This window comes from Hevea brasiliensis, unplaced genomic scaffold (assembly GCF_030052815.1).
Source record: "Hevea brasiliensis isolate MT/VB/25A 57/8 unplaced genomic scaffold, ASM3005281v1 Scaf396, whole genome shotgun sequence".
NCBI lineage: Eukaryota > Viridiplantae > Streptophyta > Magnoliopsida > Malpighiales > Euphorbiaceae > Hevea > Hevea brasiliensis.
In genome coordinates, this window is record NW_026614913.1 from 18,302 (window position 1) to 40,421 (window position 22,120).

The 22,120-nt window shown below is 30.8% G+C and overlaps 1 non-coding gene across 1 annotated transcript; it reads right to left on the reverse strand.

The window, feature by feature from the left end:
- Positions 1-4,575: 4,575 nt before the first annotated feature.
- LOC131177300 (small nucleolar RNA R71) lies at positions 4,576-4,683 on the reverse strand. The gene has a single exon (XR_009146874.1). It is a non-coding gene; the product is annotated as a small nucleolar RNA R71 (small nucleolar RNA).
- Between the last annotated feature and the right edge of the window lie 17,437 nt (positions 4,684-22,120).

Genomic DNA, 22,120 nt, shown 5'->3' on the forward strand with positions numbered 1-22,120 from the left:
GAGTATAGGGGTGAAGAGGTAATTTTACTGCTATTAGAACAGTAAAAGTTACCTCTCCTTTTGTATATATAATAATAATTATGAGCCAAAGTAAACAACTTACAAGTTCCCAATTAGAAGACAAATGACTTAGTGAAATGATGAGCCCATTAGACAAATGATTATTCTAAAAACACCCTTTATGTAGAGAAAATAGATCGAACTTGCTCCACCCTAAAATTAGCTCAATGGGAGAAGATTTTCCAAGTTTTATACGTAGAACAACTTTTTTAGATACTAAATTCACGTAAATATTCAATATTTTATCTTAGGTCTCCCCCTTTCCTTTTTATTTTTTCCTCTATCAACTTATCACACTTTTATACTGGAGTATTTGATTCTCGATATTAAACATGACCTGATCATCTTAATCAACTCTCTCATATTTTATCTCTGCACTTCCTACTAGAGCTAATTATAAAAAAAATGAGTACAAGAAAAATTAAAAAAAAAAAACCTCACTGATGGATTTCATTTCCCATTTGCTTTATGCAAAGATTTTGATTATTTTCTCCTTTCTTTTTCACCCTTCGCATATGACCAGGTAGAATCCCATACAATTCGTAGTTGTCTACCTCCACCAATGATCAACACATAATGTTGGTTTCTTTGTGGTAATTGAAGAAGCGAAAACATGAAAAACACAAGTTTATATCATTGAATTCAAAAATTTTCACCTAGGGTCACATGCATCATACAAGATTTATTTTTATCTATTTGATTTCAATGATAAACAACATATTAAAACTCTTTTAATATGTTTTTGGATCTGTATTTATCATTTAAGATTCTAGAATTAATCAGATTAATTTTTAAAACCCTAGATTAGATCAAGAATAAATACACTAATCTCTTGATGCACTGCAATATATTTGTACCTTTGAGATGTGTCTTTATGACACCAGATGTTGTTCTTTTAGCTTGTTCACACCAAGATCACCTATGACAACCCTTGAATAGCTTCTAAAGCTTTTTCTATGAATTAGAAAATCAAGTTTTGCCTTTTAAGAGTTTACAGATGTAAACAGAATACTATAAACGATTTCTAGCATTTTTAATTTAAGAGATTATTTGCTAATCTCTTGGAATAGATGAGAGATGAAGAAAAGAGAAGGGAGAGGAGCCTTTGGGTGGCGGCACAAAGAGGAGGCAGCAGCTTGTGTTATTTGTTCTTTCATAACAACACTTATATAGTTAGGTCATCACTTAAAACCCTTGCCACATGTCACCTTCTGATTGGTTTTAGATTTAATTGACCCAATCACATTGTGCCAAGTGTCAAACCTATATTTAATCTTAATTTTAATCATCTTACATGATTAAAAAATATTTGGCAAGCTCATGTGTAGTGCCATGTGCCACTATCTCATGGTGCCACATGTCACCCTGTGAAATGACCAAAATTCTCCTGTGTCTTAATTTTGAGTTCTCAACCCAAAATAATTATTTATCTTCTTCTAATCAATTTATATCAAATATAAATCAATTACTTAATCTTTATTAATTAATTTCTCATTAATTAAATTGATATTTAAATACTTTAAATGTAAATTTAACTTAAACTATACATCCAATAATCTAGATTTGATTTCAAGTCATGCTAGGGACTTTGCAATCTAATTACAAACCAAACCTATTTAATTAATTAATTAAACTCTTTAATTAATTAATTAAATCATATTTAATTTGGTGATTACTTGTGTACGTGTGTGACTTACTAGGCTCATCACTAATTGACAATGAGACATGATATCAACTCTTAATATCATCAGAACTCTTTCTTACCATAAATGATTTCTCTAAATCATTTTATGCACCTCATAGACCATGATTAACACCTAGCATAGCATGTCATGGCCAACCAATCAGTAATAAGGTTTACCTTAAATAACCTATAATCATATGTTACCATGCACTATAATCTCTCTATTACAAAATCCCAACTCAAGCTGGAGTCATGGTTTATGTCAAACTCCATTTGCTATGAATATTATGTTCTCTTTTAATTTTAGTTCTTGATTAAAAGATTTTTCTCATCAGAAACTCTTTTCTGATTAAATCTATCTGTCCTGGCTAGGAACTTGAAACATCAAGAACAATTAAATGAACATAGGATTTTATCTCTATTTACTTAGAGGAACATATTCCATCTTGATCAATACCTACCTCCATATATAACTAGTAGGAGCCAATGATGCATACATTTTGCATAGTCATTTAGGTCTAATTTTATAACCATTTTTATTTGATTATTAGTCATTTTTAGCTAATTTCATTAGTTAATTAGTTAGTTTTTCATAGTTGTCAATTTTACATTAATTTGTAATTTTTACTTTGTTTTGTAGGAAAAATGGTGTTTTTGAAGGATCGAAGAGAATTTTGCCATTGAGGAGTGTCTTCTACAGCCAAAGATGTCAAAAACAAGTTTTCAAGCTGAAATATGCATTGACCAAACTGTGCATAACTTGCCACATAAGCTATGCAGATCTGCATAAGGAGAAAAATCACTGTTCCAGAACTAGCCGAAATGTGCATAAGGAGACTGCATAGCTTATGCACATTCACGCCTCCCTTATGCACTTTCACGGAATTGTGCATAACCTATGCACCAAGTCATGCAGTTTCGCATAAGTGACCAAGCATAAAATCGCATAAGGGACTGCATGACTTATGCAGTCCACTTATGCAGTCCCATAAAGAGTTCATTAATGAGCTGGCAGAAGATTCCCTCAGATAATTCCTCCTAGAACATATCATTTTAGGGCTCCATGTCAGAAAATACTATAAATAGTCCCATTTTCCCATTTTAATGGAGGAGAGACAAGGAGCAGAAAAGGAAAGGAAGAGGAGAGACAGAATTTGAAGAGTCACTTTCACCTTCCACACCATTTTCAACCAAGATTTGCAGATTTCTTTCTTTCCTTACATTTTTCTATATTTCTAGTGTTTAATTTCTTATTCCTTAGCTTAGATTAAATCTTTATTTCCATTTAAACTCAATATATCTTGTAAGCATTATGGATAGTGAGTAGTTTACTTTTGATTCTGGAGTAAGGGTTGTAATATTTGAGATATTTTGTGGATTTTGATTGGGTAATCCATATTTTGTGGTCTTAATGAGTTTTATTCATTTCTTGTGTGCTTAATGACATGCTTAGTGTAGGATCCCATTAAGTGATGTTCTTAATCCATGGTTGAAGCACCGAAAGGAGAAGGCCCTGTGATAGATAATCAAGAAATTGGACTTAATTAACTTAGACCTAGAAATAGGCTAAGGATTAAGAGGATTCACAGATTAATTAAAGAACTTAATGGGTCTTAATTAATTCTAACTCCACGAAAGTAGGATTAGTTTGATTAAGGCACTCTTTGTCTCACTCGAAAGGGAATTCAAAGGATTTAAGAATTAATCTCCTTAAAACCCATAAGTTTCATAAGATTGGATAACCAATTTAAAATCCCAAAATAGCTCGAATATGAAATCCCGAACTCCGGAATCGCCTTTTTACCATTGTTAATTTCTAATCGAATTTAATCACTTGCCATTTTGAATAATGCCATATTTGAACTTGCTTATTTCAATTTGATGCGATTTTAGTTTAATTAATACATTGTTGAATAGAATATTAATTTTGCACATTTAGATTTCATACTCCATTACCCATCAATTCATTACTTTAATTTCAAAAATACTTCGATTTAGTCAACTTTTATATCAAAAATTCAATCATTAACTAAACTCATCGTGGGAACGATATCTTTATCAGACATTTGTACGAATCTGCACTTGTGGTTGGGCCACATCAAGTTTTTGGCACCGTTGCCGGGGAGTTGTTTGTTTAAGATTGAATTCTTGATTATTTTAGTTGTTTATAGTCTTATCTTTGTTATCTTTTCATTTTGTGTTTGTTTGTTCTTTTTCAGGTACTTTTAATCTTTTATGAGAAGTGTTAGAAGCACAAGTGACACATCCTTACTGTTTAATCCTGAAATTGAGAAATTTTGTAAAGCCAACAAGAAAGAAACCAGAAGAAGGAAAGAAGCTTTGAGAGAAACTGAATTAGAAGCAGACATGGCTGATGAAAGAATTAGAATTGGTGGTAATGCTGGAAATGGTCAAAACAATGAAAATGCAGCCCATGGTGAAGAGGTAGTAAATGCTAATCTGCCTAGGGGAAGTATGATGGATCATGCTTTTCCTCGTTTTGATGACTTGAGAGAGAGCATAGCAAGACCAAGAATTGATGCAAATAGTTACAAGATGGATTTTGGAGTCCTTCAAATGATTCAGAATTCTCAATTTGGGGGTCATCCTTCTGAAAATCTACACACACATCTGAAGAAGTTTGCTATGATTTGTGACATGCAAAAACAACCTCGAGTATCTGATGATGCAAAGAAGATCAAGCTATTCCCATTCTCTTTGAAAGATAGAGCATTGGATTGGCTTGATTCTTTACCTCACAACTCCATTACAAATTGGGAGCAACTCACTGATGCATTTCTGGCACAATATTTTCCACCTGAAAAAACTCAAGAGTTGAGGAATCAAATGACAGCTTTCAGACCAAGAGAAGATGAAACTCTTTATGAGTCATGGATGAGATGGAAGGAATTAGAGAGATTATGCCCACATCATGCCATTCCAAAATGGATGATAAATCAGAATTTTTACACAATTGTCACTCCTGCAATCAGAGGGATTATTGATGCTCAAACAGGAGGAGAATTTATTATGAAGCATGAAGATGAAGCTTATGAGCTATTGGAGAAAATTGCAAAGAATACTCATCTTTGGAGTAGTCCAAGAGGACCAGCTCCAACTCAAAAAGGCAAGTCATTGAATGTATGATCTTGATCCATTCAACATGATTAATGCAAAGTTTGATGCACTTACTAATGTTTTGGCTAAGAAGATGGAAGACTTGAGTATGTTGGTTAGTTCAACATCATCAGCTGGAAGTTCACAACAAGTGGCTTATGCGAAGGAACTACCACCGTAGAGTAGATTATGGAGAACAAGCTGCATATGTTAGTAATTATGGAAACAAGCAAATGGGGAATTCTTATTCTCAAACTTATAATCCAAATTGGAGGTATCATCCCAACTTTTCATGGGGAAATCAGCAAAGTCAAGTTCCAAATCAGAATTTTCATCCACAACAAAGAAGAAGGAGTTCCATATCAGCAAAATAGGCAACCATTGCCTAATTTTCAGCAGAAAAATATGAATCCTCCACCAAAACAGCAAGAACAAAATTCCACCACTGAAGCTTTATTGCAACAGATTCTTGCTAATCAAAATAAGCATGAGGAGGAAATGAGAGAGATGAAAGCAAGGTTAGAACAGATGCAAACACATAACAGAATGCTGGAAAATCAGATTGCACAACAAGCATCTTCCTCAAGTGCTAAATCTTTTGGAAAACTTCCAAGTCAACCAGAAAACCCAAGAGAGCAGTGTCAAGCTATTACTTTAAGAAGTGGGAAAGTTATAAATGATGAGAAGAGTGAAAATAGTGAGAAGAGAGAAAATAAGAAAGAAACTGATGAGAGTGAAAGACAAGAGAGTACAGAAAAATGTAAAGAGGAAATTGAAGAAAAGGAAGAGAAATATATACCTCCTGAACCCTACAAAGCACAACTTCCCTTTCCACAAAGATTTCACAAAGCCAAGCTTGATAAGCAATTTGGGAAGTTCTTAGAAGTTTTGAAGAAGCTATACATAAATGTGCCTTTTGTTGACGCTCTTTCACAAATGCCCTCTTATGCAAAATTCTTGAAAGAAATTCTCTCAAACAAGAGGAAACTTGAAGATGATGAAACTGTAGCTTTGACAGAAGAATGTAGTGCTATCCTTCAAAGGAAACTTCCCCCAAAGCTCAAGGATCCATGTAGTTTTTCAATTCCATGCCACATTGGGGAATCATGTTCTACAAAAGCTTTATGTGATTTAGGGGCTAGTGTTAGCCTCATGCCCCTCTCAATTTATGAGAAGCTCAATATGGGAGATCTAAAGTCAACCCATATTTCTCTTCAGTTAGCTGACAGATCAATTAAGTATCCTGAAGGGATTTTGGAGAATGTGCCTCTAAAGGTTGGAAAGTTCTATATACCTGTTGACTTTGTCATCTTGGACATGGAGGAAGATTTTAATATCCCAATCATCTTGGGAAGACCCTTTCTAGCTACAGCAGGAGCGTTGATTGATGTCAAGGGAGAAAAATTGACTCTTAGAGTTGGTGAAGAGCAATTGGTTTTCAATATTAATAACACTATGAAGAAACATCATTCTGAAGCTGATACTTGCTTGAGAGTTGATATTATTGATGAGCTGGTTGAAGAACACTTCAGAAAGAAATATCCAGAAGATCCACTTGAAAATTGTTTGGTTTATGGAGGAGGCATAGACTATGACAACCCTCATGTGGCTGCATATGCTCAACACTTAGAGGGTAGTCCACCATTTATTTCTGCTCCAGTTTTTCAACTCACACAAAAGGAAAAAGTTGAATTTAAGCAACCATCATTCAAGGAAGAAGATGCACCTAAGGTAGAACTTAAGCAACTTCCTTCTCAGCTCAGGTATGAATTTCTTGGCACTAATAACACTTATCCAGTAATTGTAAATGCAAATTTGAGTACTTTAGAGGCTGATAAGTTGTTAAGAGTGTTGAGGCAATTCAGAAAAGTCTTAGGATACACCATAGATGACATTAAGGGAATAAGCCCACACTTTTGCATGCATAGAATTAGTTTGGAAGAAAATTGTAAACCATCTATTGAACATCACCTATATACAAGATAACTGTGCTATCTTAGGTCTAAAGATTATATGCACTGATATGATTTATGACAATATATTGACAAAAGTAAACTCCATGTGCTTGTCATAAGTGTCACTAGTTCGACCTACTTATCATGTATAAGTGCCTCTCATGGTTGTTATATGGCATGAGACTCACCATTCCATCTTATTTATATCTCATAAAAATAACGTGGGAATAAACATGAATACAATCTTTCTGGATAAGTCATGTTCTTATTGTGAAGTATCCTCGATTGTGAACCTATTTATGATACTTTGTATTAGAAATACTGTCACTCATATTCTTAACAACTTAAGAATAGAATTTTTAACAAAATATCAATGGACCTTTTCTATTACACATAAATATATTATGTAAACGGAAAAGTGGAAATGTCTTTTATTAATAAAAACATGTACAAGATACATACTAAATGATATGCTCTAGGGCATACTACTAACAATCTCCCACTAGCACTAGAGCCATTCATTACAATATCTTAGACCCATCTTTTCAAGATGTCGGTCTAGTTGAGTCTGTGACACAGGCTTAGTGAATGGATCAGCTGGATTTTCAGCTGATGCTATTTTCTACATGGCTACATCACCTCGTCCAATTATTTCTCTGACAATGTGGTAGCGCCTTTCTATGTGTTTAGATTTTTGGTGAGACCAGGGTTCCTTAGCCTGTATGACTGCTCCATTGTTGTCACAGTGTAGTGGAACTGTTGACTCAATGGAAGGAACTACTTCAAGTTCTGTCACGAACTTCTTTATCCAAACAAATTTTCCTTTGCGGAATATACTCATTTCTGTAGTGGAATCTACATATACTGCTTGGAACTCTTCCAACTGACTACACCTCCATTACAAATGAACACATACCCAGAGGTAGACTTTCTATCATCGATATCTGATTGGAAATCAGAATCAGTATAACCATTCAATTGCAAGTCTCCGCCTCTATATATCAAGAATAAATCCTTTGTTCTTCTCAAGTACTTAAGGATATTCTTAACAGCTATCCAGTGTTCCAAACCTGGATTGGATTGATACCTGCTAGTCAAACTAATAAAGATATGCGATATCCAAATTTAGTACACAACATTGCATACATTAAACTTCTAATAACCGAAGCATATAGAACCCTGGCCATTTTATCTCTTTCTTCAGGTGTTTTTGGAGACATCTCTTTAGAAAGATGGATACCATGTCTCACTGGTAACAATCCTCTCTTGGAATCAAGCATGTTAAACTTCTTTAACACCTTTTCCAAGTATAGACTTTGGGATAAACCAATTATTCTTTTCGCTCTCAATTATTCTTTTCGCTCTATCTCTATAGATGTGAATCCCAAGAATATAGGTTGCCCCCCCTAAGTCTCTCATGGAGAATGTATTTGACAACCATATCTTTACAGTTGTCAATATACTTGTGTCATTACCCATCAACAGTATGTCATCCACATATAAGACAAGGAAAGTGATAGCACTCTCACTAACCTTCTTATATACACATGGCTCATCCTCATTTTTGATAAAACCAAATGACTTAATGGCTTCATCAAAACGGATGTTCCAACTCCTCGAAGCTTGCTTCAACCCATAAATGGATCACTTTAGCTTGTATAGCTTGGAACCATCTTGGGATTCAAAACCCCTAGGTTGTTCCATGAAAATGTTTTCTTCAATGTATCCATTGAGAAAAGTTGTTTTGACATCCATCTGCCAAATCTCATAATCATAGTATTCAGCTATTGCTAATAGAATCCTAATTGATTTAAGCATGGCAACAGGCGAGAAAGTCTCCTCATAGTCGATTCCTTGCCTTTGGCGAAACCCTTTCGCTACTAGCCTTGTTTTATAGGTCGATCTCTACCTTTCCATCAGAACCAATTTTCTTCTTGAAAACCCATTTGTTTCCTATAGGTACAATACCTTCAGGTGGGTCAACAAGATCCCAAACTTGATTCTTATACATGGAATCAATCTCGGATTTCATAGCATCAATCCATTTTGAAGAGTCTATATCTGATATAGCTTCTTCATAGGTAAGTGGATCATCTCCATGATCTACTTTTTCATGAGTAGACAACTTTTGTTCTTCTTCATGAAGGAAACCATATCTCATTAGTGGGTGAGATACCTTGGTTGTTCTACAAGGAACAACTGTAGATGTTTCATCAATAAGTGTAGGTTGACTAGATGGATCTATATCCATTTGATCTATTTGTTTGTCAGAATTCTCCAATTCCAACTCTATTTGCCTTCCTTTGCCTCCTTCTTAAACAAACTGTTGTTCAAGAAATGTGGCATCTCTACTTATCACAACCTTTTGTGATGTGGGCAAATAAAAATAATATCCAAAGCTATCTTTTGGATATCCAACAAATCGACCCTTTTCTGATCTGGTTTCTAATTTATCGGTGTTCAGCTTTTTGATATATGCTGGACAACCCCAAATCTTAACATGCTTAAGACTTGGTTTTATTCCATGCCATATCTCATAAGGTGTGGAAGATACTGATTTTGTTGGAATCCTATTCAGAATATACAAAGCTGATTCTAATGCAAATCCCCAAAAGGAGATTGGCATATTAGTATAGCTTATCATACTACGTATCATATCCAATAGGGTATGATTTCTCCTTTCAGATACACCATTCAGCTGTGGTGTTCCTGGAGGAGTCAGCTGGGAAACAATGCCATGCTCTCTTAAGTATTCATCAAATTCAATAGTCAAGTATTCACCTCCATGATCTGATCGAAGAGCTTTAATACTTTTTCCTGTTTGATTTTCTACTTCAGATTTAAATTCTTTGAACTTTTCAAAGGATTCATGTTTGTATTTCATCAAATACAAATACCCAAACCTTGATTTATCATCAGTAAGGGTAATAAAATAATGAAAACCACCTCTAGCCATTTCTTTAAATGGACCACATACATCACTATGTATTAGCTCCAAAATATTTTCAGCTGTTAGTCCTTGTCCAACAAAGGGTGATTTAGTCATTTTGCCCTGAAGGCAAGATTCATAAGTTGGAGTAGGTCCAAAACCCAATGTGGATAAAATCCTCATTTTTTCCAGCTTTGTAATCCTATCTTCTGCAACATGGCCTAACCTTAGGTGCCAAATATATTTTGAACTTGAGTTGATTTTCATCATGGCATTGCATTCTTTTAGATTGCTTGCATTAGAATTGTATTTAACATTATTATCAAGATAATAAAGTCTATCATGCATATAACCCGAACCAACATATTTATTTCCAAAATAAATATTACAAACATCATTTATGAACTGAAATTCATAACCATCTCTAGTCAAACTAGATATAGAAATAATGTTTTTAAAAGGTATCACGTATATGCAAAACCTTATTTAAATACAAAACATGTCTATACATGTATGAAGATTTAGATCCTATGGCTAAAGCTTCAACAGTTGAGCTTTTGCCAACCCGGAGTCTAATATCTCGTTAGTGCAAGCTTCTATTATTGGCTATACTCTGGGCAGTTCCTATTTCTGTGCCCATCATTATGGCAGTGGAAACACTTTCCTTTTGCCTTTGTCAGCTTTGGTCTTCCCTATCTGTTTAACTTATCTTTCTTGGAAGGATTAGGAATTTGAGGTTTTTTTTTCTTATTGCCCTTCTTCTTGTTGGACTTTCCAGTAGAAGAAGATGCAATCAAAGCTACCTCTTTTTCTTTATTGCCCGGCATATTCTTTTGGACAATAACCAACATGTTGAGTAAACCAGCCAAGATGCATTTCTGCTTAGTCATATGTAAATTTATCACAAAATTTCCAAATGACTCAGGAAGGGACTGAAGGATCAAATCCGTCTGCAGTTGGAAATCCATGTTAAAGTCAAGATGTTTCAGCTGCTCAATCAGCCGAATCATCTTGTGGACATGATCCCCAACATTTTGTCCCTCAGACATTCTCATGTGGAATAACTGTCTAGATATCTCATACCTAGCATTCCTGCTGTGCTCACCATACAACTCTTGCAAGTGAAGAAGGATCTCACTCGCACTCTGCATGTTCTCATGCTGCTTTTGTAACTCATTTCTCATGGAAGCAAGCATATAACACTTAGCTCTCATATCATGCTCCTTCCACTTGTCCAAAGTTTCATGTTCCTCTTGAGTGGCCTCTGGAGGTAAGGGACCAGGAACATTTGAGTCTAGTACATATCTTATATGTTCAAGGTTCAGGACAAGTTTCAAATTTCTTAGCCAATCAGACAGATTAGGCCCTGTCAACCTATTGCGATCAAGTATACTTGTAAGAATATTAGATGGTGGTGGTTGTTCTGTGCTTATTATTATCAGAAAATTAACTGCAGAAAATAACCAGATTTATTAGTAAATGTATCATGTAATTAACCAAAATGATTATGGTCTTTTAATCAAATTGGTCCTCCCATTAACTTAGCGAATCCTACACTTCCAAAGTAGAAAACGGAAATCCTAGTTGGATGAATTTCTAGTGGGTGATTGAATTCTTATAATTCTATTGATTATCCTCAGGTACATCTGTTATTGGAATTACAATAAACTATAAGTGAGCAACTCCTTGCCCATCACATCTCATGTGAGGTTCAATCCTTTACCAAGCCCCTAATGCTTAAAATCTCAGGTACATCCATTATTGACTTATCTTGCATTAGTTAAGTTGATCCCATTGAGCTAGTAATTATGCAAATAATTTTAATGTCCTCAGGTACATCCAATATTGGCCACCAAATCATTTACATATTTACAACATCTCATTCTTAATAATTATTCTTAAGAAAATCTTTTAAATTAATTGCATCTTATGCACGTATTTAAAATTTCTTAAAATAATTGCTTCAATGGAGGGCCCATGTCATAATTATTTTAATTATACCATTTTCAACTTAATCAATTTTTTGGAAGATTTTATGGTCGTCCTAATTACTATTAAGGTCTCACTTTGCACATTATCCATTTAGCATGCATATATCATTTACTTGCATACATTCCCATACATCTCATGCATTCATGGATAAATAGTAAATATGGTATGATTATGGACTTTCTAAGGGATTCAATTCTGAGCCACCAAGAATTGAATCAGGGCATTCCTAGGTGCATTTCATTCATTCATATTACAAGAATTGCTGAAGGAGTACATAATCAACACTTGATCTTGAATTCCTCCCACTGGTCCCACCAATGCTCTTGACCTCATTGATCTTCTTGCAATCCAATTACATAGTAATCCTTGGCATACCAAGGCAAATTTACAAGAACTAAATAAATGAAATTACAATAAAAAAATTATTACAACCTTAATAATACATGCCCAAAAATAAATTAAAAGAAATTAATTTAAATTACAACTCAAAGAAACATAAAAGAAATAAATCCAATTACATTGGTCTTTTATAGTCCATGATCATCCATCATGCATATCACTATTTAACAACTAAATAAAACATACATACTTAAATTAAATTGAATATCTCATATTCAACTTAAAAAACTAGATGTGGATATGATTCAAACAAATTTAAAAATTCATATTTGAATAACATTCAAACAAATTTAAAAATTCAGATTTGAATCACATTCAAACAACTTTTAAAATTCAGATTTGCATCACATTCAAACAACTTTAAAAATTCATATTTGAATCACATTCAAACAATTTTTAAAATTCAGATTTGAATCAAAATTTAATTGTGTGATTAAAACTCTAATTAAACAATTTAATTAGACATAAAATGGATATAATTATGAGCATTAGATCATACAACAATTGCACAAATATTGCCTAAAACCATGCGCACCATAAGGGATGAACAAACCTTGCGCACACAATGGTGTTCATTACCAAGCCGCCACCTTTGTTTGCAACCAGCAATGGATCTATCATCTCATGATCATACTACACAATTAAATCATATAATCAATAATCTAAATGGCAAATATAGTGGCTCTGATACCAATTGAAGGAGCGGAAATGTGAAAAACACAAGTTTATATCATTGAATTCAAAATTTTCACCTAGGGTCACATGCATCATACAAGTTTTATTTTTATCTATTTGATTTCAATGATAAACAACATATTAAAACTCTTTTAATATATTTTTGGATCTGTATTTGCCATTTAAGGTTTTAGAATTAATCAGATTAATTTTTAGAACCCTAAATTAGATCAAGAAAAAATACACTAACCTCTTGATGCACTGCAGCATATTTGTACCTTTGGGATGCGTCTTTAGGACACCAGATGCTGCTCCTCTAGCTTGTCCACACCAAGATCACCTATGGCAGCCTTTGAACAGCTTCTAAAGCTTTTTCTATTAATTAGAAAATCAATTTTTGCCTTTAAGAGATTACAGATGTAAACAGAACACTAGAAATGATTTCTAGTATTTTTAATTCAAGAGATTGTTTGCTAATCTCTTAGAATAGATGAGAGATGAAGAAAAAGAAAAGGGAGAGGAGCCTTTGGGTGGCGGTACAAAGAGAAGGCAGCAGCTTGTGTTATTTTTTCTTTCATAACAACACTTATATAGTTAGGTCATCACTTAAAACCCTTGCTACATGTCACATTCTGATTGGTTCTAGGTTTAATTGACCCAATCATATTGTGCCAAGTGTCAAACCTATATTTAATCTTAATTTTAATAATCTTACATGATTAAAAAACATTTGACAAGCTTATGTGTAGTGCCATGAGTCACCATCTCATGGTGCCACATGTCAACTTGTAAAATGACCAAAATGCCCATGTGTCTTAATTTTGAGTTCTCAACCCAAAATAATTATTTCTTTTCTTCTTATACTATGTATGGGTATATGGGCATGTATTGACTCCTACTAGTTATATATGGAGGTAGGTGTTGATCAAGATGGAATCTATTCCTCTAAGTAAATAGAGATAAAATCCTAAATTCATTTAATTGTTCTTAATGTTTTAAGTTCCTGGCCAGGACAGATAGATTTAATCAGAAAAGAGTTTCTGATGAGAAAAATCTTTTAATCAAGAACTGGAATTAAAAGAGAACATAATATTCATAGCAAATGGGGTTTGACAAGAGTAAACTCCATGTGCTTGTCATAAGTGTCACTGGTTCGACCTGCTTATCATGTATAAGTGCCTATCATGTTTGTTATATGGCATGAGACTCACCATTCCATCTTATTTATATCTCATATAAATAACTTGGGAACAAACATGAATACTCTGTATAAGTCATATCCTTATTGTGAAATATCCTCGATTGTGAACCTATGTATGATACTTTGTACTAGAAATACTGTCACTCATATTCTTAACAACTTAAAAATATAATTTCTAACAAAATATCAATTGACCTTTTCTATTACACATATATATATTATGTAAACGGAAAAGTGAAAATACCTTTTGTTAATAAAAATATGTACAAGATACATACTAAATAATATGGTATAGGGCATACTACTAACAGTAATTGCTCCGCATTTAGGCAAACCTTTAATTATCATTAACTCCTAAATTAAAATTACCATATTAATCAAACAACAATAATTTAAGTAATTAAGAATAATTTCTCCATATATCATAAACGGAACAATCTTTATTTCACCAAAAATTAGAAAAACATCAAAATTTATCTACTTGAAAAAAAAATTTATACTTCAAATTATTACATTAAAATATAATATATTAAGGTTTAATGATTTGAAATTGGGAGCCTTTAAAATTATAAAATTTTAAGTTTGATCTTTTTAATAAAAAGAGTGAGGGATGAGACAAGTACTTTATCAAATTTGCCATTTTTGCGTTGTCTAGTTCTAATATCCCAATTCTTTATCCAAAGATGATGTGGCTTTCTTGTATTTTTTTCAACTCGTCAACCTCAAATTTTTCTCAACATAACCACCTTCCATATGCAGCTGCACATGTTTAATTACAATACAATACAACATATCAGTTGAAAAATAAAATGTATATCAAGGAGTAGCTTGATTCGTTTTTAGGTAGAGTGAGAGGTCTCGAATTTGAGTCTTACCATCTATCTATTCTACGATTATTCATATCTCTAGTGAGAAAGGAAGAGAACTGTATCTCTGCATCTATTAATTCTAAGATTATTCACATTTTTAATTAAAAAGGAGAAGGCTAGGCCACCAATTATTACTTGACTTATTGTGTCTCCATTAAATAAAAAAAAATTGAAAAATAAAATATACTGTGGCCATTTGATCATTTTCTATATCAAAAGAAAGTTAATAATTCATTATCTGATAAAGATAATTAATACGAAAGTGATATTTCCCTATTCAATACCTGGATAAATTTAAACAAAAATCTAACTCCTGACTTAATCTAATAATAAGACCTATTTCAATTGTGATTAAAATGATGACACTTTGAAATGATTAAAGTGGTATAATAACTCAAAAAACTGAAGATTTAATTAATGGTCAATTGTATGACTTAAATGATCCGAAAAATGTACAAAAAAATTAATATTTTGATACAAAATGATTCATAATCTATAAATTGTTCAATAATCTTTTTTGTATAATGATTTGATGGATAACTCAAATTAATTACAATTCAAAATAATTCAACACAAATCTAAAATCGTGCCCTTTTGGTGGTTTGTAAGAAATTGGAATGGCCTCTATGGCATAGTTTGATGGTTTGTTTGAGTATTCTTGTGCTTGTTTTGAAACCTTTGGCAAGAATAATTAATCGAGAGTGAATATACATATAAGCATTATAAAGAAATCAATATCATATCACAAGATAACTAATATAGCTAATAAAGCCCTCTTTGAACCAATGAGCTTTAGCCATGGTATTGGAATATCTCCAGGACTATAAGGTCTCAAGTTCAAGCCTTAATCAAGGAACGTGATGGGAATGGTGGCAAAGTCGTTACTCTCGTTTAATTGGCTTATTGTGTTTTCCGGGAAAAATTAAAAATCTGATATTAGCTTAAAACTTTGTCCCACTCATTTCAAAATGCACACTACTTGTTGCCATTTTTTTTTTCTCTTTTGTTACAATGGATTTCGATTGAGACTCTAATTTGAGGTCTCGCAAATTTTAGATAAGACTCCAAGTACCAAAGAGCTAAAGCTCTCGTTGCTAATTTTTTTAACAAATTGACTAGCAAACTTGAAGTGTCTGTGTCACTAACTTTTGCATCAAAATATAAATGTCAATTTATAGATTTTTAGTTTGATTTGATTAAAATTTTGTATATGTTGATTTGCCCTTTTTTTTGGACCAGATTTTCTAAAACAAACCATTCAATACTTACTTTTATTATTACCCTAATCAAATTATTCAATACTCACTTCTATTAATTACGTCTATAATTAAAAAAAAAAGCCAAGGAAGAGAGCTTCAAGATAGGAGAATTTTCTCCTTCTTTCAATTTTTTTTTTAAATTTTTTATCATTAAATTTATTTAATTTATAAAAAATAATTTTTCTGAGAATCTATAACAATAATAGTTATAAAAAAAAGTCTAAAAAAAAGTTTTCTACCAAAAAAAAAAATTAAATGATTAACAACTGATTTTTTTTTTTTTTTTATGTGTGAGTTGAACATTCTTTGATTTTTTTCAGACATTCTGTGATGTATCCCGTTTTTTGAGGAAGTCAGAACCTTAACCAGCATTCACAATAAGCAGAGAAGTTTTATTAATTGGAAGCCCACAAAATGCAAACAAAGCTAAACAAATACCTAATGTGCAGAAGGATTGATAACAAATTTTGAGAAAAAAAAAAAACAATTAAACTAGAGAAAAAAAAAAAAACAATTAAACTAGGGGAGTGATGATCAACTTAAACGTTAAACACTCAACTTCTTCCAACTTCTTCCCTATGTTCATCCCCATGTTCATGTTCATCCCTATGTTCATGTGACTGTTCATCTGACTTGACAAGGTTTTCACGAGATTCTTTTAAAAACTTCTCAGCTTCTTCCTTATGTTTATGTGCTTGTTCATCTGACTTAATAGCAGAGGTATTGTTTCGATTTTCATGAGATTTTTTTAAAAAATTCTCAACTTCTTCCTTCATTTCCGCCTTAGGAATAGTGGATGTCCTGAAAGCAATAGCATTGTTTAGGTTTTCACGAGATTCTTTTAAAAAGTTCTCAGCTTCTTCCTTCATTTCTGCATTAGGAATATTGGATGTCCTGACAGTAGAGGCATTGTTTCGGTTTTCATGAGATTCTTTTAATAACTTCTCAACTTCTTCCTTCATTTCTGCATTAGGAATATTGTATGTCCCTGATCCACTTGCTGCTGCCTGCAAATGTTCCCATAATATTAGTTATTCATTTTTCTTAAAAATAACAATCACAATTAGTAAAAAAAAAAAAAAGATTTAAAACTTTTATTAAGAAAGAAAACATTTTGATATTGTCTAACTTCTTCCATTACCAGGTAAATCATCTTAATTGACTCTCTCTCATTTTGTCTTTACACTTTGTAGTAGAGCTCATAATAATAATAATAATAATAATAATAATAATAATAATAATAATAATAATAATAATAAATGCATACAAGGAAAAAAAAAACAACAACTCACCAATGGATTTTCATTTCCCAATTGCATCATGGAAGGATTTTCATTATTTTCTCCCTCCTTTTTCGCCCTTCGCATTTGACCGGGTAGAATCCCATGCAATTCATAGTTCTCTACCTCCACTAATGACCTACACATTATGTTGGTTTCTTTGTGGTAATAATACTGCATAGAGGCAAAACTTTCATTATCATTAACTCCTAAATTAAAATTACCACATTAATTAAACAACAATGAAATAAGCAGTCAAGAATTAAGTTTGAAATTCTTAATAACAAGAGTGAGGGGTGAGACAAGTACCTTATCAATTCTGCCATTTGGGCGTTGTCAGTTCTAATATCCCGATTCGTTATCCAAGGAGGTTGTGGCTTTCTTGTATTTTCAAGATCTTGCTCATCAACTTCAAATTTTTCTCATCGAATCGCCTTCCATTTGCTTTGTTGAAATAGTGAATAGAAAATAGGCTTTGAAGCGTGATAAATCACTTTTTTAAGGAATTGATTGCTCCCACTAGATTGTTTAGAGAGATAAGAGGAGAAGAAGAAAACTGAATAAGTGAGTGTAGATTGAGCAAGTATTCTGTATTTATAAAAAATGAAGAGACATGACACCTCTCTAGACAAACATGTCTATCCTTTTAAAGTAAATTAAATTTGCACCTTTTCCAATAGACATGATTGTCTATTCCGACACACATGACTGTCTGTTTCTGAAAACGAATTAAATTAGCACCTCTTCTAATAGATGCAACTTTTTATATTAATAGACATATTAGTTTGTTAACAGACACATTTGTTGGTAATTATTTATGAAAATAAAAATAAAATAATTATTTTATTTCACTTAGTAATTATTCATGAAAATTAAAAAATAAAATAATTATTTTATTTTTTAAATATATATAATTATAAAATTTTCACTTTCCCTCAACTTCTTTCCTCCAATTTCTAGTTTCAATGTGGGAATTCTTTCTCTTTACCATCTAACATATAAGCTATTATAACACATGCTTAATTACATTATACAACATGTAAATTGAAATATGAAATGTTAATCAAGGAGTAGTTTGATTGGTCTTATCAACATTTAAAATGGAGTAAGTGGGGAGTTCTCGAGTTTAAGTCTCTCATCTACTTCTTCTAAAATTATTTACTTTTATAGTGAGAAAAGGAGATAGCTATCTCTCTTTCTATAGTCCAGATGTTATTGCTTGGTATTATGCCTCCATTGAATAAAAAAATTTGAAAAATAAAATGTATTGTGGCCATTTGATCATTTTCTAAACCAAAAGAAAGCTATTATTTCATTATATGATTGAAGATAATTAATATGAAAGTGAAATTTCCTTGTTCAATACTTGGATAAATTTAAGCACAAATCTAACTGCTGACTTAATCTATGAGATTATTTAAAAAATATGGATACTAAAATTCAAAAATATAATTCTCTTCTCTAATATTTAAAGAAAAATCAAATACACATCATATATAAAATTAATGTAAAAAAAATGGTAAATGGATGACTAACGATTCAAACCTATTTGAATTGTATAATTAAATCGAACTTAACAAAAAAAAAATAGTAAATATAAATTTACGGACATAAATTATTTATTTATGAATTTCAATTTTTTAAAATTTAAAAATCCCATATATTGAAATTTGCTAAAAAAAAAATAGTGAGTTACAATAAAAAAAATTGTGAAAAATTTAGCAAAAATACGCAAACAACCCAACATCAGTTACCAAAACTTTGCTCATTGTGTATTATTTGAAAGTGCCCGAAAATGATGACACTGGAATGATTATAGTGGTAAATTTTTGACTTCACCGACTCAACTTAAAATTGTCTGACATAAAGCTATTTATAATGTATTTTAATCTATATAAATTTTATAATAACTAAAAAAACTAAAGATTTAATGAAAGGTCAATCGTGTGATTCAAATGATCTGTAAAAAGTACTAAAAATTAATATTTTGATTCAAAATATTCATTATCTATAAATTCACCTAAAATCATTTTCGCATAATGATTCAAAAAACTCAAATTAACTACAATTCAAAATAATTCAACACCATTCTATTAAAATAATTCATAATTTATAATATTGAGAATTAACCCAATATATATTTTTCTTTTCTTTTTCAAAAATTGCAACTCGGCTGGTTGTTGTTCAGCATGCTAAAATCATGACCTTTGGGTGGTATGCAAGAAATTGGAATGGCCTCTATGGCATAGTTTGATGTTTGATTTGAGTATTATTCTGCTTGTTTTCAAACCTTTGGCAAAAGCAATTAATCAAGAGTAAATATACATGTAAATATCATATCAGCAGATTTTATATACATTTGATTTACTTTTTTCTTTTTTATTTTTAAATTTTTTAGACCGGATTAAACTTAAACAAACCATTCAATACTCATCATTATTATTAGGCCAATTGACCAAATAAATTTAAACCTTTATGTTAGTTGCTTATTATATTTAAAACTTTTAATTTTAGACAATTCATATATGACTTTTAAAATTAAAAAAATTTTATTCAAAATTTATAATTTAATTTAGGAATTTTAACTTTTGGCACATGAAATGTCAAGTGGCCTGACAAGTCATAATTTTTTTATTTTTTTTATTTAATTCATTTCTCTCTCTCTTAATAATAATTGCAAATTACCCTGCAATTGCACGTAGGTAAAGCTACATGGAATGGCAACCCAAAGAAATATTGACACATATACATGAGTGGGTCCCATGACATAATAAGCACCTAGTCATGGGTCCCAAAAAATAATGACTAATCAGTAGTTTATTTAAAAAAAGAAAACTATAATTGCTTATATGGTGCTTAATTATTGAGTTGCCATTTTATATCAAATGCTAAGATGGATACTGTATAATTTTTCCTCTACCTTATTCTCTACATGGAAAAATTATTTTCTATCACAGTGATTCTATGTAAGCAAATCCACATGAAATGGCAAACAAATGAATGAGTTATATATAAGTAAAAGTAGTTACCAAATTTTGAAAAAAAAAAAAAAACTGTTGAGTAATTATTTGATAGTTAAAATTTTAAAGGGTACACCTATATATATATATATATATATATATATATATATATATATATATATATATATATTCAATTCTTATTAGATTGCCAACTCCTTTACATGGAATAGCATGTTGATCTACCATTTTTTTTTTTAATTGAGGATTATTATATGTGAAGATTTTGTAATTTATTTCTTAAAGCCTAAAAATGTCTATAATGGTGAGAAAGAAAATATATTTGATTTGCCTTAGTATTAATTTTCCTAATAAAATATTTTTGGCGCGTTTATTATCACTATTTTTTTTTTCCATCATGCGTTTTATATTATTTATATTCGTTACATGTCTTCGTGACAACTTTTTTATATGTAATTTCATATCACTTTTTTTTCTATATAATATAATATTGCTATAATATATTGATTTGATTAAAGTTAGTCATTCATTGTTACAAAAAATTATTATAATTACATTTTACTCTTAATGAAAATTTATTTACTTTTAATTTTTTTGGATTTAAATGGAAAATTAAACTAACCAATCAAATTAAATTTTTTTTAAACAATAATAAATTCTTATACTACTTTTTAGCAGATGAAATAGATGGCAATTTGTCAGTATCAAATTTAACTATGGATATTTTTGTTGTCAATGCCATTATTCTCTCCTCCTTCCTACTTTTATAGATATTATTATATGTTATATATAATTTTCAATCCCATATATTTATATAAATGTCTAAATTGGATATATATTTTCTAATCAAATTAGTCAGGTAATTATTGAATTTTTTTTTTAAATTTAATAAATTTTCTTTAAAAAATTTTGAAGCGATAATAACAAATAGCAAAATTTTCAAACAATTTACATTTAGTTAGTTTAATTATTTTATTTAGAAGTGATTAATGTGAATAATATTTTCTTTACTCAAATTAGTCAGATAATCATTGCAATTTTTTATAAATTAACAATTCTTCCCTAAAAATTTTTGAAGTAACAATAAAATAAATTAACAACCTTTTTCTAAGTAAAAGAAGTGTGCAAATCTTAAAATTTATTAAAAAAAAAAAACTTCAAGCTTGAATATTTAATATAACATAGTATAATTTTTTCCTTTTTAATGTATAATTAATATTATAAAATTAAAATTTGTATTTTAGGATTAATTTGTGATTTAGTCGGATGAATTAAATAAGAAGTGGTAAGGAATAATTGAGCACTTTAAATAAAAATATGTAACTATTAATCGTGTAACTGTACTGATAAAAATTTATAGTATAAATTAATTAATTTAATTTTTAATGCTAATTAAATAGGAAATTAAAATAATTTAAATTTAAGTAAGAAATTATTCTAATAATTAAAATAAAGAATTTTTTAAATAATAACAAATTGTTATCTTATTTTTTAGCCAATCAAAATAAATCAAATTGCCATTATCAGATTAAAACATATCCTTTTTGTCAATCCAATTATGCTCCCATCTTTCCCACTTTTTTTATATATTATAGCTAGATTACAGATTATAGATAGGGAGTTTATAAATTGTGATATAATTTAATATTACAAATTAATTAAGAAATAATTTATTTTAAAAATTAAATTATAAATTCTATAATTATTTAATCTAGAAATTGG